Below are 26546 nucleotides of genomic sequence, written 5' to 3'. Positions count from 1 at the left end.
CATTTGTAAGTGATTCAGCAGTTTGAGTAATGCTTACCACTGGCTCAGGGGCCTTAAAGGAGACCACACTCATTTTTAGAAGTGTGAAGTCGGCTTTTGAGAAGTTTTTCACTGTGGTCTTTTTTATTTCAGGTGGGGGCGGGATGAGGACCTCCAGCGAGATTAGTTTATGATCTGATCTCACCAGTGAGGGGTATACTTCCGGTGTTGAACATTGTGATCCCATGTTCGTGATGATGAGATCAAGTATGTTTTCTCCTCTTGTGGGGATGGTGACTAGAGTGTTTGGGCTTGAGTAGTGTTCCCAGTCTATATTAGGGTAGTTGAAATCACCTAGTATGATGGTGTTTGGAGATACATTTATCCCCTCCAATGTTTTCAGAAAGGCCATGTGAGGTTCCTGAGTTTGAGAGGGTGGCCTGTAACATGCTACAAATTGCAGAGCAGTCTTGCCTATGGTTAATTGCACCTGGATGGTCTCCGATGCATCGTGCGTTGCCACCAACCTTGAGGTGTGGGTGTCCTTTATGAATATGGACACCCCCCCTCCTTTCTTGGTGTTGTCCGGATTTTGGGGCGGAACGCATGATATGAGGTGAAACCTGATAGTGCTGGGGTGCTCTCAGGAGCCTTGAACCAGGTTTCTGTCACAGCACAGACATCGATGTTCTCCATACTGAGAAGGGCCTCGAGTGCGTGCATCTTGAGATTGAGACTTCTGGCATTGAGCAGCATTACCCTTAGTTTTTTTCCTTTTTTGTGTTCTAGGGTGGTAGGTTTAGAATTTGAGCCTTGCCTAAAAAAGGCACTATAGGGGTGGCAAGAGCCTTTGCCAATATCCGGAAGCCTAGGGGTGACAGGTGCAAGCCGTCCCTTGCGAAGCAGTGTGGCTTGTCCAGCATGTCATCCCAGGCAGACAGACATTGGATCCCCTTTGTATGACACCAGAATTTAAGCCAATTATTAAAGCTGATCATCTTATCACTGTATTGTGGCATAATTCTAGGTGAAGGTAGAATACTGCTCAAGGTCAGGGTCATACCTGCCTGGGCTACATAATCAGAGAGCTCCTCAATGTCTCTTTTCATGTAGTCCAAGGAGGTACGTCTCAGGTCGTTGTCACCAGCGTGGACAATGACTGAGTCGTACTTGTACCTGATGTTGAGAGACCTGAGTGCTTGCGTCATGTGGCGGATTCTAGCGCCTGACAGGCAGCTTACTGTGACCTTCTCCTTACTCATTCTGGTGAGCGGGACGTCAGTGTGTCTGACTATGGAGTCACCTATGACAAGTATGTTTGGTGTTGTATTTGGCCTTAAGGGCAGTGACTGCTTTGCACACTGATTTTGTTGTTTATGTGTTGTTTGTGTGGTTTATTGAGTTTGCAGTTGCTTGGGTGTCTGCTTTGGAGGCCTCTGCTGTTTAGGTAAATTTTTACTCAGAGCCTCCGAGTATGTCTTAGTGTGTTTATGTGTTTGATTCAGTGGTGTGGTTGAGTTATGTGAGACTGGTATTGTGGTGTGTGTAGTTGCCTTCTCCTCCTGCCTGGTCTTGCCAGTCCTGAGTTGAGAGAGCTCAGCCTCCAGTCTGGCTAAATAGCTGCATCTCTCACAAGTGTTAGTGTTACGTGGGAGGAGGAGAGGGTTGTCCGTGTACATGAGGCAATTGTAACATTGTCTCAGAATTCCCAGATTCACCAACTGGGCAGGAGAGGACACCAGCATCTGACCCTTCGACATGCTAGAAAGAATTATGAGTTGGTATGAGACAGAAAAGTAGTGGGCTTAGCAGGGAAGTGGGCACTCCTGGGGGGTTTTACTAGTGAGAGATTTGTATAATATAGGAGTGCTTGACCTGCAAAGAGAATGCTTATAAGACAAGGGATATGCTTATAAGACAAGTGCTGAGCTTTTTGAGAAGAAAAAGCTATTTGGAACAAGTGCTGCACTTTTTAGTGAAGGTCTAAACTGTTTAGGTTCCTAACAGAACAGTTTAAGGGAAAAATTTAAGAACAGACTTTCTGGAGCCAGAAAGAGTTTAACCTTGTTTAACCGGCGCTGCCCGATGCTGCTCTAGTGGCAACTCCACGCTAAATCGCGCTAAAGCACGTTAAAGCGTGCTTGATAGCAGGGGCTGGAAAGAAACAGGAATAGACCCAAAACGGACAATAAAGCTACAGTTTCAAGTCAGTAACCACCTCTACGGGGGGCAGGGAAGCTGCTCAATATTATTCTCCTGTGCCCAAATGGTCAATTTAGTCAAGTTATTTTGCAAACATGCCTTATCTGTAACTCTTGCAATCGGTTTACCTAATTTCAGGTCATCTGCGTATAGACTGTAGAACACCTCAGAAGAAAAAAATTAGGTCTGAAAGATACAATATAAACAAATAAGGGCCTAAGACTGAGCCCTGTGGGACACCCTGACTGTAAGTAAGGATTTCACCTGTCCAGTTGCTGTATGATACTTACCATGTCCTATTTGTAAGCCATGCATCTATCCATCTCATCAAGAGTACACCAGTATCTAGTTTAATTATTTATTGATCAGTGTTTTGTGTATGACCCTGTCAAATGTTGAACTTAAGTCTATATAAATTACATCACAGCACAATTTTTCATTCATAGCTGTTATTATATTGCTATAGAACATTATGTTACAGGTGGTAATAGATCTATTTTCAACATATGCATGGTGATATATAATTTCTAGTCACAGCCTATCCAGTTCTGACAATAACTTATCCAATATTACCTTCTCCATTAATTTTCCACAACATGAAAGTAGAATTAAGAGTCTATATGATTTTGGGTTTGTCCTACTCCCCTTTCCCTTAAAGACAGGTTTAATAAGTGCATGTCTCCAATCTTGAGGAATCTCCCCATATTTATATGACCCAGTGAATAATAGAAATAATGGTAGTGTAAGTTCTTGATGAAGTTGTTCTCAGGTCATTGTTATTAATTCCATCTCTTCCCTGTGCTTTGTTTGGATCCAGTTTGCGCAGTTCTTTTTTGATATAATCCAATTTGATTCCACCATCTAGGGTTACCTGGATATCACTAGGACAACTTATCACCCCTTTTGTGTAGCCAAACTACTTTGCACAAGAGTTTGTATATCTATAATCTGTTGTGTCTGAGAATAAATTTTAGAACCTGCACACAGTTCATCAATTTGTGTCTTTACTCCTTCCACATATTATGTATCTATAAAAAGTTTTGTCTCTCAGCTTAATCAGATATCTTGTTCTTAGGGAAATATATCCCCCTGATGTTGTTTGCCTAGATCCTGATGTTAAACATTTTTTTGACTTTTTGCACTCAAACAATTTCTCTTTCAAAACTTTTCACATTCCATCTGTATTTTTTCCACTGAACACCTCATTCCAATTAGTTTTATATAGTGACTGTTTTGCTTCCATATAATCTGTAATTAGCCTTCTGTGCATTGGTTTAGATTTCAGTTTGGCAGAATTATCTAGAGACAAATTAAACTTAATAATCTCATGATCACTGCACATCAATGGTGGTAAAACTTAACTTGAAGTTACAGTAACTTCTTTGGGAACACAAACAATATCTAGCATGTTCCAACCACTGGTAGCTTTTTTTAATATCTGAAGCAATTGTTGTTCCTGAATATACTCTGTGAATAATTTCCTTACTATATACTCTGTGAATAATTTCCTTACTAACGTTGAATCAATATTATTCCCGTCTGTTAAATTTAAGTCCCCAGCTAATATTATTCTTCCCTCCTGTGTTTCATGTAAGAAATGTATGAATTCCTCTAGGTCATCTGCCCTTGACTTTGGTGGTCTATGCACTCCAACAATTGTTATTTATTCAAGGGTTGTCTTTATTGTCACAGTTACATAGTCTATAGAGTTGGTGTTATCACTGAACATGTAATAATCACAGGTCTCATAGCTATCTTTAATCCCTATCATAAAACCTCCACCTGATGTTTTGTTAGAATGTCTATTACAATAAAAACATTTATATCGTGACAGAACTGGATTCCAGTCATTGTTCTTTAACCATGTTTCACAAACAATAACAATATCAATCTTGTGGGAACGTATCACATTTTCCAGTAAAAACATTTTATTATTAATGCTCCTGGCATTAACAACCATCAGATGTGCATCAAATGTTGCTATCTTTGTACTGTTAAATTTTCGACTGTCAAAAATCCTGCCTACTGTTTTTCAAATATTGCATAATATCTGCTGCAAAAATTCTCTTCCCTTATCTTGACAAATGCACACCATCCTGTCTGAACACGTATGCCCAAAACAAGGCTTGGATGCTTTACACATTTCCATTTCTTAAAACAGGACATTTTTTTCCATGTAGGTGTTTATCCAAAAAATCTTTTCATTCACAGTGACCTGACTATCCTTTCTATAGGTGATTTGTGAAAAATACATCCTAACACCAGTACAAAGTATACTATCTAAGAGAGCTGTCAGTTCCCTACTAACAGTCAGAGAATCCTAGCGGGTGACATCATTTGTACCAACATGAATAAAAACAGATCCATACTTCCTTACATTAAGGTGTCCCAAGGCTTGTTTCACATCTTCTATTTTTGCTCCTGGCAGGTATAACACTACTCGATGTTAATTATCATCAATGCAAATATAAGTATCAGTTCACTTAATAATTGAACCTTCAATTATAAGAATATCTTTGATGGCCAGCTCTGAAGAATCTTCAGCTTCTAATGCAATAATATCTGCTCTATCAATTGTTATGAAGGATAGATCTTCATCACTATTAGTCTTATTAATCCCACTGTTTTCATTGTGTATTAAATTCTCATCCAGCTGGCATTGTACATCCACAGCTTGAGCCATGTAGTCAACATCTGTCTTTCTCTTCTTTTTTCTTACAGTAATGTTCTTCAATCCTTCCACGTTCAGTTTTGATTTCTTCCTTTTCACCTGCCCCTTGCTTCTTTTTTCTACCGTTTCCATTGGAAAGGTGATGCCTTTTTCTGTAGACTGCATGTTTTCTGATAGATAGATAGATATCTTCATTCCCTGTCACCAGTGTGTTACATAACAAAGCAGAACCCTTTTTACTACATATTCTCTTTCCTTTACAGTCATTAATCAGTTTCTTTTTCTTTCTTGTTATTTGTTGAGAACTTCTTCCTTTCTTTTTTTTTTTTTGTTTCCTTCTAAACAAACCGGATCCTCAGATTGCTGAGTACTTGCATCCACAATTCCATAGATCTCAGGGCCCTCATCATGTTTCGTAGGAGTTGAATGTTCTTTGCAGAAAACAGATGCATCACTTCCTAAATCTGTTCTATTTGTTCTATGCCTAACATAATTTAGTTCACCAGTCCAGTCATTAATATATGATTCAACAGTTCTCCAAGCCATGCCAATTGCACAAGTGCAATCATCATCAAGTCTAGATTTACTTCTAACAATGGTAAGCAAATCATCCAGCTTCTGACACAAGAAACACAGATCACCAGTGTTATCAGCTGTTACCTTTAAATATGCATAGCATTTATTACACTTTACAAGATATCATTAATTGCATACTCATTTAAGGAATCCATATTCAGCTTTAAATGAATAAAATATTGCAAAAGAAAAGAATAATTAAAATCAGTTACCACAGAATTCAAAGAGAACTTAAATCAACTTCTAAGACAAAAAATTATACCAGCAATAATGTCTGACCATATAAGTTCTACCAGCCAGGTAAGAGTTGTAATTTCCTTACGTCTGCTCACTATAGCTCAAAGTATCACCAGTTTTTAACAGTGAAGATAAATTAAACTTCTCTTACCAGTCAACTCCACAAAAAATTGCAAACCAAGACAGGATTATTTAGATATGCTCAGGCAGAACAGGATATGATGACTGCCTGGGGCCACATGGGTGGAGCAACAGAAATAAAGGAGATGCCATTCTAGACTTCTGTCTGGAAAATGGGTTGATGGTAACCAACACATGGTTCAGAAAGAGACAGTCACAAGATCATATACAAAAGTGGCCAACATGCAACTCAGGTAGAGTAGTAAAGAAAGGGCATTGGGGTAGAATCAGTGATTGCAAAATCATCCCCAGTGAAACAGTCATTTCCACAATTGGTTGCCACCATCAGCTGCAAGCAATTGTTAGAGAAGGCTCTAAGGTAAATAGAGACCAGGCTGAAGACCTGGAAGTTGATGGGAGAGAAAGTACAGCAGTTCAATAAATTACTCAGGGCTCTAGCACCCCAAGCAGAGGAGGAAATATGTGAAGTTGAAGAAGAATGGCAGCACCTCAAAACAGCATGTGTGAGGACTACAGAACCGATATGTGGCCAAGTCAGGTATGGAAATAAGGTACATAAGGAAAGTTGATAGTGGAATGCAGAAGTCCAGGAAGTTATAAAAAAAGTAGTTCAGGAAGAAGTGGGAGATAAAAAAGATGAACCAAGCTAAGAAGGAATACTGATTGGCTAAGAAAGGAATTGCAATAGCAAAGAATAGGGCATTAGTGGCACTTTACCAGCTTATGGAAACTGACTCAGTAGGTGGCACAAAGAAACTATATCAGGTTGCAAGGTAAAGACAGAAACATAAAGAAGACAGACAGACATCCTTCATAAGGGATGTTAGCAACAACCTGAATGAAGAAAACCCAAGATGCTGTACTGCCCCATACACAGCCCACGATGAGAGAAAAGGAGGAGCCCACCATAGAATTAAATATAGCATTAATAAAAATGAAATTAGGTCAAAGCAGATGCCTCAAATGAGGTCACAGCAGATAAGATAAAAATGTACTGCACGACTGCATTGCATTTAACTGTTTTTCCTCTTTATATGTTAGTATTCTGCCACTTGTTATCTAACTACTATTATTGCATTCAACTGTCATGCCTGCTAAAAATGTTAGCATCTAACTAATTGTTATTCTTTAATAACCATGTATTCACACTGTAACTTCTTGGAGCTTTTCTCCCCAGGACTCCACTGGAAATGGACACTAGCTGTCCAGTTGGATTATCCTGGTAAAACAAATGTTAAATAAATAAAATACAAAAGCCGTGGGAAATTTCCCAGCTCGAAGCTAAAGTTGTCTGTCTAGCAGTCAAACTAATGCACTGTGTGATTTGCAGGAAAGACAGAGAGCTGAACAACAGGAATCACATATTTTTTGCAAAAAATAAATACATTTTAATTCAACCAGAACTGTCACAACCAGTACCACTACAGGAAGAAAAGGCTGTGAGAACAAAGACTGACAAGATAGCAGGGAGGGAGAGAGAGAGAGAGAGTGAGAGAGAAAGAGAAAGAGAGAAAGAGTCCTCTAGCTATGTCCTCAAGGAAAGCTGCAGAACACCAAATATTGTCCCTAAAAATGACCAAATGTCAGAATAAATCCTACTAAATATTCTATATCTGGATGCAAGGCCTGCCTTACATTGAGGTGAACTAGGTGACTGCCTACAGTTGTAGAGGTGAACTGGATGACTGCCTACAGTTGTAGAGATGAACTGGTTGACTGCCTACAGATGTAGAGGTGTATTGGATGACTGCCTACAGTTTTAGAGGTGTATTGGATGACTGCCTACAGTTTTAGAGGTGAATTGGGTCACTGCCTACAGTTGCTGTGCTTACAGGGATACTGTTTCCCTGCCTATTTCATTATTGTTTATTGCAATGTTTCTTTGCCGTAAACAGTAAATAAATTAATAATACACCACAGAAGGAAATGCATACACAGAACATCAGGCAATCCAGGGGCATAGTGCTGCAGATGACGTTCAAGTCACATAAATCATGTTAACTTTAAATATTGTAAGGTCATGGAACTAGAGACCTCACAATATTCTAATGTAGGCATGCAAGCAGATTAAGGAATTTTTTAATGGGATAAAATCAGGGACATCCTTCGGAATTATGGACAGAGTTCAAGGACTGTTGCTGTGAGTTAGTGTTACTGCTATTTGTAAAATAATTCTGGCAGTGATCAACCAGATATTTTTAGACAATATTTTTGACTTTGTGTGGACATTTGAGGGGAGATAAGTGTTATTATAATAATAATTATTATTATTATCACTATTATTATTATTATTATTATTATTATTATTATTATTATTATTATCTTTACAGTGTTGTTGGCTGTGCCCGACCCTTTATTTTGGTCAATATTTCTCTAGCTTTGTGATTTCTGTGGGACAATTTGATTGAAATACTTTAACATGTGGCAACTTTGTTTGTGTGATCTGTGGAACTGAAATACTATTACATTGCCATCAGATTTTGTGGCTAGAACTGCGAGCTGGAGGTTGAAGTTTGCTGAATGAAAGTAACTGATCTTCTTGGCATTTTCTCAGCTTAAACGGTCACTGTCTGGCTTTTCTGGACTAGTATGCATTTGTGAGAAGTGATGTTGTTGTGTCTTTTGGCTTTTTCCGGTTAGGGGTCACCACAGTGGAACTCCAGTCCGCTAATGATTGGCAGTAGATTTTTACATGCTGAGTTGCCAGTCCTGATGCACAACCTTCAACGAAGGTACGCCCATTCATGCACATCTCCACAAAGAAGACGCTTTAGCTGCGAATCGAACAGGACGTCTTACTGTGAGTCGACAATGCTACCACAGCAATAATATGAACTAATTAACTGGATACCTGATATGCACAGACAGACTAGACATAATTGCTGTGGCTGTGTCCTGTAGAGGAAAATGACCACCTGCCTGCTGCTGTTTGCTTATTACTTTGGCTTTGCGGGACTAATGTGATTATGCGAAGCAATATGCAATATTTTAATGTGTGGCAACTGTTTCCTTTGGAACAAAGATGAAATACATTACAGGGTCATCCTTTTTTTAAAATGATCAGATGTCCAAATTGTACTTAGAAGTGCTAGAACTGCTTGGTGGTGGTGGTGGTGGGAGTCTGGATAAAAGTAGCTACTGACCAAGCTGTCATTTGCATTGTATAACGGTCTTAAATAAATAAATAAATAAAGGATAAATATCTCACAGAATACCCAGACCTTCAGAACTTCTGGAGGCTGGTGGAACAAATGCACATCAAGGCTGTATAAGTGGATTTTGACTTGGGCTTAGTAATCACCTCTGCTAGTCAAAAACCAGGCCTCCTTATAGGTGTATGTTTTACTTGTATGTAGGGGGGGTTGGGGAAAATGTTATGATTTCTTTAACATTTTTCCCAAACCTCAAGGTCACTATATCTTGTGTTGGGCTGAGGACAGTGTGGTCATTATTTCCTTAGCTTTCCTCACAAACTTCAGAGGGGTGCATTTAGGGTTGCTACAGCTTTATAGGCACACCGTACTGTCTCCATAAATAACTACTAGGAAACTTTATTGTAATCAATATTTGGTTCCATTCCCTCAAAATCAAACATCTGATGCATACAAAAGTGGCTATCTTTTGGGGCAGAGTAAATAAGCATAGTGTTTATATATGCCTGACAGTAAATATATTTGATTTGTTTTTTAGGCTTGTCTCATTACGGCATTGTAAAGATAAAGAGACTGTACCTTATTGTTGGGGAATAAGGGTGAAGAGACATGTTGTATTTATCACAGCAGCAGCCAGGAATATGACTGTGGGCATCTGTGCATTAATTTTAATCCCAATTTAACACCAGAGGGTGATGCACAGAAAGTGACTGCCTATTTTGAGTCAAGGTGATAGGGGTCAGTTACAGATATGATATGTGTATTCTCTCAAATATTTGTCTTCTCAGTTTATTGCGAACTGGAGTTTTATCAGCTTTGAGCATTAAAATTTGGATGCAACTTATTTTTTCCTTGAAATAAAAAAAGTAGGATTAAAGCTTTTTGTTTAGGCCATCACTAGATCAAAAGGGTGGGAGAAAGGCCCTAAAATGTAGCTCAGAAAATCTGTAACCCCTTGGTTTTAAGGTGCCCAGGAGTCCCCAGACCCCCAGCATAATTTGGTAATTATAAAGTAGTCTTTAGTGAGGTGGTATTGAAAGGATCCAGAAAAATGCAATTTTTAACTGAAAAACTGAATTTCTTTCTTTAATCATATTTTTTGTTCAGGCTATCGTTGGATGAAAATATTGTTTAAATAAAACTCAAAAATGCATCTCAGAGCCTATAGAAACCTTATGGCTTCTGGGGGCCTAGGGAGCCAACTTGCCTATGATGGCTGTTTACCTAAGGCAAGCTTTCTCTGCAAGATCATTGAGGAAACTAGACAGATGTTCTCAGAGTTTGAGAAATGAATATAATATTAAAGACTGAAAAGTTGCATTTAATACAATGACTTTTCAAAACTTCTCAGAAGCTCCTGCTTGATGTAACTAGCCTGTGGCATGCTTAGTGTAATGTTAAAGTTAATATAAATTATTATTTGTAATGCAATGCATGTCACTTCATAGAATGTATATGAAACACTTCTAGTATAAATAAAGGAGGAACATGTAACAAACAAGGATACATATCTTTAAATATGCTATTAACTAGATACATGCAATTGCATGACATTCCTTCTAGAAAGGCATTCTGTGAAAACACCTTACTGAGGACAGTAGCATATTCACATAGAGAATGTATTGTTTAATGGGCATTCTGACAAATATTTACGTGCTACAATGACCTCTTCTATAGAAACTGACACAGTCTCACTAGTTGCTTATGGCACTGTGTCTTCAGATGATGGCATTGTTAGCCATAACTAGGAGTTCCTCAAAGCTTTACTTCCACCCCAAGTTGAGTTCACAGGTTATTATACGCTGAAATTAGCCTCCCCAATATCCTAGCTCATCAGTCTGATTTCCCAGCACTGCCATGAAGTCAATCAAAAGTCATTCAATATGGCTACACCAAACACCTTTTATACTCAAGGCTTCGCTTCGGTAATTGCCATAGTTTCTGCCTTCCTGACTAGTTTGGGCAAATTGATCATATCTAAAGATTTCCTTGACAGTTTTGCATGGAAGTTTTTTTTTTTCACTGATTCTGTCCACTGGCTAGATGTAATATTACAATGTATTATTGCAGTTTCAAGATTCAATAGTGAGATTTCAGAAACTATGAAAAAACAAGTGTGAATCCCCATGCATAACAGTTAACTACAAATGTCACTGTCAAATATCAAGTCCTTTTATTTGCTGCACATTAGACAAAGGACTAAAACTTACCTTACGATGCCAGGGCACTTCTATGTGCTAGACTTGTAAAGGCTCCAGGGCCATTATCCTAGTACACATCTATGAACCTATAAACCTATGAACCTATGAACCTTGAGTTAGCTAAAAAGAATACATGTTCAAAGCTGAAACAGTAAGACATCTCCAGGTAACAAACTTGTAAGCTTTTCCCGATGTAACTCAAGAAAGCTTTAGAGGACCATCTACCCATCCTTTGGCTAGATCTGAGACTTTGCCTATGGAAATGTAACCATGGCAAGATAACCTTTGATTGGCCAAAGCTTTCTGAAATTTATGTAGCATGAATGGAAGACCTTTAAGCTTCAGTGGTTCCCCGCTTAGAAAAACAAATATTAAACTGTCCACCAAAACACTTTGAGGAAGCCTGTGTAATATGACAGTCCACAAAACTGGGCAGAGTAAAAGAGAAGAAGCTTTATCTAAGATAATCTGATGACCCATGGCCCCTTTACAGCTAGATCTAGTAATATTTATTATTTATTTAGTTAGTTAGCTACATTTGTTTAAATACAGACCAAAACTGTACCATCAATGATGTGCAAGTCCTTCCATTAAAGAGAAACAGGTAAATAAGGTGTCCCATAAAACGTATGTGAGGTAATCACTGACAACAGCATGAACACCCTTCATAATGGTTCATAATAAGTTTTTATAATGGGGTAACAAGAATCTCTTGACATACTCTTAATCTGTCCCTGTCCTTTAACAACTAACTAGCCATTCAATGTTTAGAATAATCTTCAGGGCCAGTCAATTCCGTAAGCATGATCAAAGCACTTAGATGAACTTTCATTGTTTCGGTAGCTTATCTGCTCGGTTAACATGGAGCTGTGGTGACCATCCTGTTTTCTGGCAGTAAACTCATACAAAGTGAAAAAAAAACAAGAGTTTCTTTAATAAAGAAGTTTTGTGGATTTTCTGACCTCTGAACTTGTCATTTAAAGTGACAAAAAAGCCCTAAGGGCTCACCTGTATGCCTTTCTTAGTTCTAGGAACCTACGATTTTCACCATAAAGACTGAATAAATATTCAGCAATCATGCATACTTCTGGTGGAACTGGAGTGGAGATTGCTAGGTCCTCTGGAGCTACAGGATGGAACCTGGAGTTCTACAATCAAGAAAGATAGTCAGTTAGACCATTACAACAACTGTGAATATGATTGGTCAGTTAGACCATCATAAGACCCGTGATTATGATTGACAGATTAAGACTAATGTGGAGACTGTGCAAAACCTGTAACCTTTATAAAGAATGCTCCCAATGTGATTAGGAGGTTTTCTTGTCCAAAACTTTCAGCACCACCTCCTAGCTGCCAGCATGACAAATTACCTTTATATCGTACAGTTCCTCCTGCCATTCAACTACAGTAATCCAGATGGGAAGGAGCTCTAAAAATGAAGAACCCTTTCTTATATCCCTAGACTATGTGTGTTTCCAAGGTACAGAAAACCATTGCTCTCTACAACAGGGCCCCATATGTGACTTCCAGCCACATCAGTAAACAACTGTAAAATGTTTGATGCAATCTTGTCCTCCTGCCTCAGTGGAAATTCCACTGAAATTGGTAAGTAAAATGGACCATACGTGAATGTGTTCCTTGACTCACCTGGTGACCCTTATTCTGCAATGTTCCTGATGCCATCTTTTCAACAAGTACGCAAGAGATCCCATGAATGGCTTTCCTGTGTCACAGCCCTACAAGCAAAACTGAGAATGACACAGAGCTCCATGACCTCTTGAACCTTCACTTTCTTGCCCCCCCCCCCTAAAAATTTCCGGATAGCTGTGTTTAATAGATCTAACTTAGGGTAAGGTAATCTGAATGCTGAAGAAAACATGCCTGTTTTCAGACTCAGAAATACAGGCAACTTGACCAGACCTTCCATCTCATCCTTATCAAGGAACATTTCAACCTTCTGGAACAGTAGAATTAACTACTCCATGCCCTTCTGTGTGTCTGTGAACCATCTTCTACAATCAGAAAGTCATCAATGTATTAGACTACCCATAGATTAGGAGCTCTCTATTGCCAGCACCAATGTAGGGCTGTACTGAACTTATAAAAAGTAGAACACACCACAATACAGCCCATGGCATACATAGTTGTATCCAAATAAAATTGTTCATTCTTTTTTGCAGTCCATTAACAAACAAAAGGCTGACTCTGTGTCTAACTTCACCATTTGTGGGTCATTGGGGTCTATATTACATAGTCAAAGTTCTGTAACTTCGACTGACATATGTTCAAACACATATGTCCGAAGTTAAGGAACTTTGACTACATATAAAAACATAAAAAAAGTAAAGGAAAATAAAAGGGTATATGCAGGGGGAAAGCCCCCCGCACCCCCCACACCCCCCGCTCTTTAAATATACCAACTCCGAGGTCACGCTACAGTGCAGTAAAGGGAAAATTTTCTTTACTACACTGTAGTGCAACCTCGGATTTGGTATATTTAAAGAGTGGGGGGTGCAGGGGGCTTGCCCCCCTGCATATACTCTTTTATTTTCTTTTTCCTTTTGTTTTTATTTTTTTATTCATACTCAAAGTTCTGTAACTTCAGACATTTGTGTTCGAACATATGTCAGTTGCAGTTACGGAACTTTGACTATGTAATATAGACCCGGGTCATTAACTGTCTAATGATCTGAATAGTATCATCAGAGGATATAGATTGAACTTGGGCTGACTGCTTATTAAGACTGTTATTTGCAAGAGATCTTGATAAAAAGAATAGATAATAAAATTGTGAACTTGAAGGGGGCAAGCTACACTTTCCACATCCACATCTTTGGTCAGTAAATCCTTAGCAAAATACACTTTAGTGTCAACAGACGTTACATTTTTACAAACTGCACCTTCCAGGGTGGCATCCAACATAGTGGAAAACCCTTACGAAAAACCCTGTAACATTTCTTGAAACATTTCCAGTCAGGATGATCTTTTACTGGAGTAGTCGATACTGCTGCTTTAAAAGGTGAATGAGTGCTTCTATTTGTAATGGAGGCCACAAAAGGAATTTGCTTCCCATAGTACCTGAAAGGAGCTTTTGCCTCTCTCTCTCTCTCCAGCTGGTCTTCTGGGAAATAAGACTGTCTGGAGTCTAACCTAGGAAAGGTTTCACCCATCTTTAGCCCAGCATCTGTCAACCACCTCTAAAATGAGAGGAGGCATGGAAGAATCTATAAAACAGCCAGGTATCCTTACTTATACACAGGGCCAAAGATGTTTTTATGCTTGAACTCTACTTCAGCAAATCCTCTACGGGTAGATGACTTATAGTCTATTAATCATGACTCTCAACTTGGTGTCAGCATGATACTCATCCCATCTCAATGTCTTGTTGACTGCTTTTAACTTACAAAATTTCTGATTGTACTAAATCACACTGACCATTCTCTAAGATACCAAGCTTCCCAAAACATTAAAAAATAAGTGCATAACAACAAGGCTTGCTATGACTCTGTTTTGATGACCACTGCCATGTAGGGAATAAAGAAAACACTCCTCCTATACTTTAGGTTTATGTTTTTCATGCTTTCAAGTCCAATGGCAATTGTGGCACTGTGTTTGTATTTGTCACTGGGGGGATTGACAAACTGAACTCACTGAACTATAAATCACTTAATTATCAACTAATAGGTCATTACAGAGCACATTCTTAGTGCCCTAATGATATGTAAGATTCTTCAGTGTTCTAAATGATCTCTCCACTAGCATAAACTCCCTTATTTTGGATGGTTTTACCTACACTTCAGTAAACTGAGACAGTGGTATCACTAATGTAGGATATGCCCCCAAAATTCCCAGATTTAACTGACAAAAATTCTCTTGAGCAGCTGGTAAATAAACCTACTAGAGTGCATACCATTTTTAACCTGATTCATACAAATATGTGAAATCTGGCCATCAGCTAGTGACCTCCTCTAAAGTGTCAACAGTTCTACAACAAACTGTCCACCACAATGTTATGAATAAGCTAACATGACAGTAAGGGAAGAGGCTTTATCTAAGATAACCTGATGACCAATGCCTTCCTGATCAGTTGGATCTAATAGTACAAGCCAACATCTAAGACACCAAGCTTCCCAAAGCATTAAAAATAAGTCAATAACACAAGGCTTGGTGTGGTTCCTTTTCAATGATCACTGCCATGTAGTGAATAAAAAGAACACTCCATCTATACCCTGATTTTGTTTTTTTTTTTTCATGCTTTTAAGCCCAATGGCAACTGTGGCAGTGTCTCCATATTTTTCAACATATTACCTCCAGGCAGGTACTCACAAACATATGTAACATGACGGTCATGAATTTAAGGACTGCAAACACACCAACCACAACATACTATGTGATGAAATATCAAAAGTGACCTCTGATTGCATCTCCACAGACCATAATGCAGCAGAAAGATTCACTAAGGAATTCTGCACTCATTTAGAGAATTACACAGAGCTAGCAGTCCCTACCAGAGCCAAATATAATGCAAAATTAAAAAACAAACTATGAAGTACACAAAATGAGGCTGGTGATCAAACAGCACCATGGATACATATATATTCACTCAGAAGTTTATTAGTTAAGCACACACTTTTGTCAGAAAATATGACTTCATCAGCTGATGAAGTCATATTTTCTGACGAAAGCGTGTGCTTAACTAATAAACTTCTGAGTGGATATATACGTATCCGTGGTGCTGTTTGACCACTTGCCTCATTTTGTGTACTTCTTGGTTTGTGAATTTGTTCTTTAAAAAACAAACTATCCCAGTGATACACTACCAGAAATAAACTGTCCAACAAAAGAAACTCCTTAAATTATTTAGTAATTACAAAACCTATCTTCTCCAGGATAATGTCAAAAGCACTGCAAAAAAACTGAAGAATGCTATCAGGTCTACTAAAAAGCCCATGATCTTATGCTGGACTCTGAAGCCAAAGATAACAATAAACCATTCTTTAGCTGTGTTAAAAGACTAAAAAACAATGTCCTACATTACCAGAATGCATTCCTAAAGGGACATCCTATTTTGACCCAAATGGCATTACCATTATACTTGAAAACAAATTCAGTGCCAACTTCACCCTGGGGACTTTTTGCAAAGCTCCAAATTACTTGAGTCCCTTACTCCCCCAGTTATCTCTAAAGATCATTTATTGAAAGTGCTAACCAAGACCAAAAATACATCATCCATATGACCTTGATAATATACGTGGTTGATTAATCAATAGTGACAAATATTTCCTTGCAGACATTTTCCTAAAAATGTTTAATTTAAGTTTAGCTGCATGTTTTGCCTCTGATGAATGGCACATAGCAATGGTGATGTCACTCTATAAGATTGACCTTTCAACTGACCTGGGTAAGTACTGAAGTATTAGACTTACATGCCTCATCTGCAAAGCCATGGAATATATTATAACTGATCTCATAAACCGTGATACCATCTATTTTGTTCGACTTGACTCTCAACAGTTTTTTTTTTTTTTTGTGAAGGGCAGATCTTGTCAGGTCTATATTAGATAACCGAAAGAACATGCCTGCGAATGCTCACATGAGCAAAAATGCCAGGAACTAAACTCCTTATTGTGGGTGGCTGCACGCCCACACCCCCCACTAACTATATATTCCAACTCTGAGGTCGCACTACAGTGAGGAAAGGGCAAATATCCCACTCCTCACTGTACCCCGACCCCACAAACACCCTTTAGACTCCCAGCATTTTTGCTCATGTGAGTGTTCGCTGAATTGCTCTTTTGGTTGTCTAATATAGACCCGATCTTATCTATATAATTTGGTAAATTTCTTTGAAAGGGTTATGGAGGCTGTATATGGTGGCCATGCAGTGCATGCAGCATATCTTGACCTGACTAATGCCTTTGACACCATTCATCATGCTGGCATCTTACACAAGCTAAATGATTTAAAAATTGACCCTTATGTATTAAAATGGATAGAAAACTGCCTGAAAGACAGAGGCCACACAGTGCGAGTTGCATGCTCTTTATCAATTAGTATGAAAGTAACCAGACAAGCTCCTTCAGGCTTGATGCTGGGACCTCCCCTTTTTAGTTTTTACTTCTGGGATATCCAGGCAGTGAACCAAGACTTTTATCTAACAAAGTTTGTAGACAATTGGAAATTTTGGGTTGTTGTCAAATCACCCTATGGCACTCAAACTGTTCCAGAATTAACTTGCCATAGTAAACTCTTGTTGTACTAAAATGTGCTTAAAAAAAAACATTAAAAGGTGTAGTATCATCACTTTTGGTTGACAACCCTACCTCTCATACTATCTACACAACACACGTCTACAAAATAAAAACATAGTTAGGGACCTAGGTAAACGAGTTGCTAGATCCCTCTCTTTTAGCCATCAAGTAAAAATGGTTGTTAGGAAATCCTTTTGTTTAGCTTAAGTAATTGCCAAAGGAGTATAACCAAGGTCTAATGGTATAATCACTCCGTTATACTCTGCATTGATCAGGCTAATTACTTGAGCACAATCCCCCCTTTCGGATGTATTGGACTAAACATAAACAATTAGAAAGACCTCAAAGATTCCTAAACAAAAAGGCCACAGGCCTAAAGCCAATGAGCTATCAGGCAAGGCTGGAAGTATTATCCCTTTATTCAATGTCTTATAGACTTTTAATGGGATATCTCTGTCTCATTTACCATGCCATTAGAGACAATATTGTCATAGACCTCCTGTTTATATGGAAATGCAATATCTCTACCAGTACTAGAATCAGGGACCTAAATCTTCTCCAATGGATAAATAAAATATGATGGAGGGATAGGTTTTAATTGAGTTCCTCCCAAGCCTCTGGAATAAACTTCACCTGCATGTTAAGAAGAGCATTTCACTGTCTTCCTTTAAACATACACTAGATGACTGGAAGGGTACCCACAAATTTGTACCAGGACTGACTGGTGCAGCCCTCCTTGAGAAAAAAGGTGCTGCCTGATGGAGGGTACTGACAAAGTGAAAATAGTCATGTGACTCATTGGACTTGGAAAATTGATTAATGTATGAATCTAAAAAGTCCACAACCCAGCTGGCCAAAGTCTTGACCCTAAACTTACCTGTCTTTTCACAAACAAGTCAATGTTAAATCTTTAGCTCCTGGCCCATCAATATCTAAAATATGTTGAACCTGAGCATCATTGACTAAATCTTAGACATCAGCATATTCCCCAATCATATTTTCCCTTTAATGACATGGGGAAATATTAAGATACAAAATAGTTTTCACACAACACAGCTCAGCAGAGGGTAATAATTTCCTTTAAGAGACACACATATGTGGGAGAGTAGGAAATCAAGGTCATGTCTCCCCAAACTATGTAAAACATGAATATTATAAACTATTTCTTATTAAAAGTGACTACTGTATCAGTCATAATGCAACTACTCACCAATTAAAAATGAACACTATAGCATTATTTTGCTAACCAATATTTCCTGGCTCTATGTCTGAACCTTTCCAAAGTAGACACAAATCCTGAATTCCAAAAAAAAAAAAAAAAAAACTTTCTACACTTGATATGTTGTTTTTTTGGTGTTACCAAGAAATAAATAATCTAAAAATACTCTAAATCAACCAAGAAACAATCTTGAAATAAATATATATATAACATATGAACACTAACATTTTTATTTCATTTTAACTTGTCCCTTCAAAGTCTTCATCTGAAACTATGAGGACTCACTCAAGCTATATATATATATATATATATATATATATATATATATATATATATATATATATATATATATTTATGACCTGGAAATGGCTACAGGTTTTCAGATGGACTGACATTCTTTCACCTGCAATCATTCTTTACATGTACAATGCTTTTATATTTGTTTTACAAATATGGTCTTATTACCAATAAAAACTTGTATGTCTTGATGGAATAAAAAGACAACTTTCAGTTACACATTCCCCTCTCAAATAAAATTATTGTGCAATTTACTAAAATCTGCATTGTTTTCTTCGCTATAACTTCTAACTAACCTGTCTGCATTGTTTTCTTCACTATAACTACTAACTAAACTGGTTCATGTTCATTAACCTTTATAACTTTGTAATTTGATGCTTTTTCTATATTTGATAAGTTTTAAAAGCAGAGGTTTAATCAAAAGAAAAATAAGTCCTAATAATATTACAATAGCTACTAACATTTTAAAATACCTCCTCCTCAACCAGAAAATAGATTGATTAACTAGGCCCACTGAGAACTGTCAACTTCTTTGGTATGAGATGGTTCAGCAACTTTCTGAATAATTTCAAGGTGACTACAAATGGCATCAGTGTTACCTGGAAAAAAATGAGCAGCACTCCATTTTGATGAGTGCACACATACTCACGTTAGACGTGAGAGTGAAGTCAAGATTCATTCTGTTCTGTAGCACCACACTGTGCATAGCAGTCAATTCTTGAGAAATCAGGTTAATAGACAAAAGTTGCTTTAATATCTGTAATAGTTTAGATAATTAGCAAAGTTCCAGGATGGACATGACTGCCCCATAAGCAGGCAATAGCCCTGGAACAGGAATAACACCACCACTAAGATCCATTTGAGCTAGTCCTTTAAAAGTAGTCTTTTGAACAGCCTGATGATAAACCCATGAAGCATGTCTTTTTCCAACCAGAGTTGCAGTGTCTTTGGTATCTCTCCTGTGATAAACATTACAAATCTTTCCATCAGGTAAAGCAGCTGTATGTCATATAACTTGAATAACATGGCTTATATCTCCTGACCACTATGTTGGTTCATAGGTTACTACTAGGCTAACTGCCCTTTTGGGCCATTTTAAGCCTAGCCAATTAACCCATGTGAGAATCAAACCATGCCCCTTGTGTCTATAAGGTAAACACCTTAACCATTAGGCCACCCTCCCAACCCAGATTACTTAGGTAACCAGGGATACGCTTGATTTCTCCAGATAGAATAGTATTTGTGTAATACTGCATAGCCATTCCTCCAGACCTATCATAATTTTCCCAGTAAAGGTACAAATACTGTGTCCAACAAAAACTGTAGCATTTTTACAACAGTAGACATATCCTTTAGCAGCCATCACCAATTGAAGTGGAACTACTGAAGAGGGGGTAAAGGTATATTCCACTTTCTGATTTTTAGTAAGAAAACAGTGTGAAGGGATGTGCTAAGGTATGTATCCATTTCTGGTATCACAGTGAATGAAATACTCCCATCTTGTGCAGTAGGTATTTGTGCATAAACCCAACTGTCACTAACATTAAGAGTCCTGGTATATGTGCATACGGCAGAGGAAAAAGTACTGAATTTAGAATGCTAGTCAGGTGTTCTAGATACAATGTTGACAAAGTGTCTTGTGCCTAGTTATAGCATAACACATATTTCTAATACAAAGTATTTCTCACTTAAGTTTTGATGGGTGCTGATTTAAATGTAATCACAGTTCCGGATAAAAAATAGATGGAGTGAAATAATAAGTTTTGATGGGTGCTGATTTAAATGTAATCACAGTTCCGGATAAAAAATAGATGGGGAGTAAAATAATAATGACAATCCCAGCTGCGGTTGTGATAATAGGTCCACGTGAAAACTGAGCACATCGGGGCGGGATAGGGCTTTCAAGAAATTGTAAACATGAATGTTGAAGTGCTTGGCTATACTTCACACTAAATCATTTTCTGAATAAGCTCCAACATGAATTGCTGCTTGCATATGATTCCACAAATGAGTTTTGGTTGCTAGAAATATTGCTTAGTCCATTGTCCAGAAAATGTGATAAATCGTCAATGTTTGTTTCAGAAGCATAGTAGATAATGTTGATGAAGAAGAGTCATTAAGTTTTATACCTAACCAAGATGAAGTTATAAAGTCATTTGACTGTGCCTTGAATTCAGTTTGATTGTTCAGTCATTTGATTTTACTTCCAGATTTGGTTTGCATGGTAAAGTAAAAAAGTCTTTAGTCGTCATTTCTGGATGTAATGCTGTCCTTGGATTTTCATCTGATATGACATGCAATAGGGTCAGCTAAGCCATGATGTGCGACATATGGATACAGGTGGGCAGTCCTTCACATCAGATGGCAGTAGTGGTTGTAAGCAAAACCAAGTAGGGTCCTTTCCATCTGGGTTGCAAACAATGATTTTGTGAACATCTTTATGACATTAGAACTTCAAACATTAAAAGTGTTATGGCCAAATGCAGCATCTAATATGGGGACACAAATGATCCCAGAGAAGATGTCAGGGCCTCGAGGAGAGTTCCCTTTTCTTTGCAAAGGGTAGGATGCCCTGGAATGGCTTTGTACCAAGAAAATGGCCCACATCCTGGGAAAGCTTTATGGTGTCAGTGATGTCAGTTGAGCTCTCAATAGCCCATGAAAATCTGGGGGAGAGGGAGTAGGTCTCACACAAGGCTGCACCAATATCTGGAGCAGGTCTCCAAGATGAACAGCCTCTGGAATGTTACAACAATGCAGGTGAGGGAAGGCAGTATGCCAGATCCATAACTTCGGGATAAGGAATGTCTCTAAGGACTACGTTGGTCGGGCTTGGGCTGAATGATGCATCATCCCTCATTTTTTAATTTCTCTAAATCTTTTGGGTTTCTAATACCATGACGGGAATGGACCCCATTCCTAAGTCAAAGTACAATTAAATTTCATGAAATTAGTGTTGTTTCATTCTTTGATGTCAGCCAAAAGTGCTCTTCACAGCACCCGCAACGTGCCCAGTAATGGCTCCTTCTGCAGTTCGTATGGAGTTGCATGTATTGGTAGTGTATCTAAATATGATTGTAGACTTTTTTATAAGACCCATTGCTCCTACTTTTATCGGAACTATCTGAATATCCTTCTTTCACATCACTCTAGTTTCTGCTTGCAGATCCTGATATTTTATAACTTTATTTATCTCTGTATGCAGGACACTGTAGTCAGTGGGTGTGGCGATTTCAATGATCGATATTACTCTTATCTTCTTTTCTTTGACTACTATATCCAGTTTTCTAGCATCTATCTTTTGAATTGTTGGTAATGGATGATCCCATGTGATGTAGACTTCATCATTTTCTATGATGCTTTGTGGCTCATGTTTCCAGTGTTTTTCAGCCACTCCAAAACCATAATGTTTGCACAATCCCCAGTGCAACAGTCTCGCTGCATTATTATGCCTTTCAGTATACAGTCCTTCTGCCATTAGTATGTCAGAACCAGCAATGAGGTGTACAACTGTTTCCAATTCGGTTTTACAAAACCTACATTTGTCTGTTTCTCCCACATGTTCAATGGACTTTGTAAACTAACGTGTATATAGCCCATTACCTTGTGCTGCAAATATTAACCTTTCATCTTTTGGTTTGAATTCACCTGTCCTTAACCATGCCTGTGTTTGTTCCTGATCAACATGAGGTTCTTCCAGAAGTTTTCTGTACCTGCAACTATACTTTAATATTTTCATTAATGACTTTTTCCACGCTATCCCTCAGGCTAATATTATTCAATATGCAGATGATTCCACAATCATCTGCGCTGCCTCATCCATCCCAACTCTTTTAAAGCTAACCCAGGATGCCTTCTCCACCACTGAAAATTGGATGAAAGACAACCATCTAGCTCTTAATGCTGCTAAAACCAAACTCATGATATTTACTCCTTCAAAAACTACTAACATCGATCATAAATCATTCTCCATCTCCAGCCAAAATAACATCCCCCTTGAGCTTGTATCAGAAACCAAACCATTAGGAGTCCAAATTGATGACAAGCTTAAATTCAATTCCCATCTACTACAAAACATAAATAAAACCCACCAAAAACTTGGCATGCTCTACCGTCATAATCAATTCCTCAGCTCAGCTACTAAGATTACTCTCTCTACTACATTTCTCCTACCCTCCCTTCTCTATGGGGAACCTTTTCTTACTAACCTACAATCCTCCCTCAAAACCAAACTATCCTCTTGTTACAATAAAATTGCCAAATTCGCCACTTGCAACAAATCATCAACCCACCACTGTGAACCACTCCACAAACTGAACTGGTTAGAACTACCCAACTACCTCTCCTACACCCAACTCACATATGCTCACAAACTGATTTTCCAGCCATCCCTCTGCCCTGCACTCTCGTCTACCTTTAAAATGCACCACACTCAACGACATCTAAGATCAAACAATCAAAACCTCATAGAAATTCACAGACCCTTCCACCCTCCTGGACAAAACATCCTGTCCTTCTCACTAGCATGCTTATGGAACTCCCTTCCTCCCTCCATTCGTACCATTACAAGCCTCCCATCCTTTAAAAAATGACTCCACTCTCATCTAACCTCCACATGGGAATGCTCCTGCTCTCACCCCTCATGACCTACTCTTTACACTAGTACTTTTCTCTTCTGTCACTCAAAATCCCAGGTAGCATTACACATTGGCTACCAGCATACTAACTAACTCTCCTCAAAAAAAAAAAAAATATATATATATATATATATATATATATATATATATATATATATATATTGTTGCTCTTATAACCTGTGTTTTTAGCTCTCTCTACATGTTTAATTACATAAACTGTACAATGTTTAACCCCATGTAATGTATATGTATATCCTCATCTTTGTGTAATCTGTATGTGGAGCTTTTCTCCCCAGGACTCCATTGAAAACGGGTTCTTTGAGCCCAATGGACTATCCTGGTTAAACAAATGCAAATAAATAAATAAATAAAATACTTATACATTTTCCCAATTTCTTGCCTTTTCATCTGAACTTTCACCTTATATTCTTTCTTTTGTTTTTGGGCACATTCAGTCGCTGCCTGATTTTTATCTACTTCTGGTTTGATTTCCATTCCTGTTTGACGTCGATATGCTTCTGCTAAGTTAAGCAGGGAAGTCACCTTAGATTTATTCTCCTCATGTTTCAAAAGTTTCACTACATTTGGGTCTTGTGAAGTCAGCAGATATGTGTGGAGTCCCATGAATTCAGATCTATGCATGTAATCAGTTTCAAAGAGGCCCATCCCTCCTTCAGAACGGGGAATATATAATCTTAGTATATGCACTGATTTTTATAGATCATTTGGTGAGCATGAAACATCTTTCTTGTTTTAATACCTAATCTATCCAACATGTTTTGGGGCCAATCAACCACTCTAAAACTGTAAGTTAGGACAGGAAAGTCAAATTGATTTATAGCTTGGATTTTGTTCCTAGATGTCAATGCTGTTTTCAGGATTAATTTAAGTCTTCTAAAATACTCCTTACTAAGTTTTACTCGCATTTATTCATGTTTTGTTGCTGATCCTTCATCAGTTCCCAAGTACTTACACATTCACTCTTGTTCACGTTCTTTTATATCACATTTTTGTCCCAAACGGATGCTTTCCTGGTGCTGCAGTTTTCCTGCTTTAAAGGTTGCTTTTGCACATTTATCAAGGCCAAATGACATTCTAATATCTGAAAAAGTTTTTGACAACCTGCAGCTGTGCTTTCAGTTCCTCATCTGATGAGCTATACCATTTTAAATCACTGACAAATAGAAGATGAGAAGTCTTTGTTGTTTTCTAGGAGACAAATTGTAGCCATGGCCTAAGCTGTTAAGTAGACAGCTTAAATCACCCTGGAATATCCACCTTTGAATTTTTATTCCTGGGATAGTAATTTGGCCTTTATCATTTTTAATTGCAAAGTGGTCTGTCATTATTTCATGGTCACTGTAATGTACTCGATCAGTGTAGGGTGTATCTTATACATTTTTTAAGCACTCTTTTAGCCATGAATGTGGGATACTATCAAATGCTTTTTTTGCTAATCCATGCCATACTTAGATTCTTCCCCTTTTACAGTTCACTATGACTTTATTTAACAACAAATGATCCTTTGTTCCATATGACTTTCTTTTATTGCCCTTTTGTTCTACTGCCATAATTGAATTTTCTTCTAAATGACTATAAACTCTGTCAGCATCAATTTCCATGTATAGTTTATATGTCATCGGAAGACAAGTTGTTGGTCTATAATTTTTGGGGTAGCTTGCAGGATCATGCTTAAGTATGAGTATTGTTTTACCTGTTGTAAGCCAGACTGGTGTATGTTTGGGGTGTGCATATAACTAGTTCTTACTCATTGCTAGGTCTTCATGCAAAGATGTTAATACTTTTAACCAAAAGTTAGGTACTTCATCCAGGCCAGGGGGTTTCCAATTAGAGGTTTTTCTTAACTTTGTTTCAATCTCTCTGGCTGTTACTTCATCCCATTTCATATCCTCTACCTTTAAACTTTTTTATTCTTTCTTTTACTTCTTTTATCCATTTAGCATCTTTGTTGTGGTCCACAGGATCTTCATAGATAGTTCTCCAAAATGCATCTATTTTTTTTCTTTTTTTGGTGGTCTTTCAATTCCTTTTAGTTTGTTTCCCAATTCTCTATAAAACATTTTTGGGTCATCACTAAATTGTCTATTTTGCACTTTTCCTTTATATTTATCTGTGTATCTTCTAAGTTTTTCTGCCTGTGCTGAAATTTTTAATTTGTTATTTGCAATAGTGCGTGATAGAGCGTAGTCTGTTCTAATAGTGTGCACTGCTTTTATCACATCTATCCTTCTTAGTATTTTTGTTGTTCTATTCCCTCTTCTACAGTCTTCTAACAGTGACACTTTTTGTCTTAATTGCTTTATATTTTTCTCTGTTCGATACTTACATGATGGTATTCAATTTCTCCCCTTCCTTTGCCTCACTACCCTGTGCTCTTGTGGTAGAACTTTAGCAGTTATTAATTTAACTGCACAGTAACATATCATATTTACTTCTGTTATATTGCATGGATCTCTATGGACAGTCCTAATTACTGTGTTCAATTGCTTTATCAGACTTCTAACTTTTGGGGTTTTATTGACCTTCTGCAGTCTATTTCTTTCATTCTATCTATTTCCATTAAATCAAACAACTCCTCCCTTAGTTCATTTTCTTCCAGACTGAGGGCATATCCTTTGATGTTATGTGATCCGATCTCGCCTACATTCTGAATGATGGGTTCAGAGCCGATACCTCGGCTCCGACTCGGCACGCTTATGCTATAGAGCGAGGCCTCTTATTGGCTGAGCTTTCTTTATCCCAGGATGCACCACCACTAATCCCCCAGATCTTGTTTGCCGCTTACAGAGCTTGGACGTGGTCTCAACATTGGCTGGGCTAAGTACTATATTAATAGTATCTTTTCCTGTCAGAAATTTTCTTTTTTTCAACCCAAAAGCTGTTGTAATGGCTATTATTTGTGTATGAGTGTGTTTCTTGGTGATTTATTGATTTTTACTTAAAATTTCCTGTCAGAGAAGAT

The sequence above is a fragment of the Protopterus annectens genome, chromosome 6.part0 (genome assembly GCF_019279795.1).
Source record: "Protopterus annectens isolate FY-2018-M chromosome 6.part0, PAN1.0, whole genome shotgun sequence".
Taxonomy (NCBI): domain Eukaryota; kingdom Metazoa; phylum Chordata; order Ceratodontiformes; family Protopteridae; genus Protopterus; species Protopterus annectens.
The sequence above is the reverse complement of the archived record's forward strand: the minus strand, read 5'-3'. Positions refer to the sequence as shown.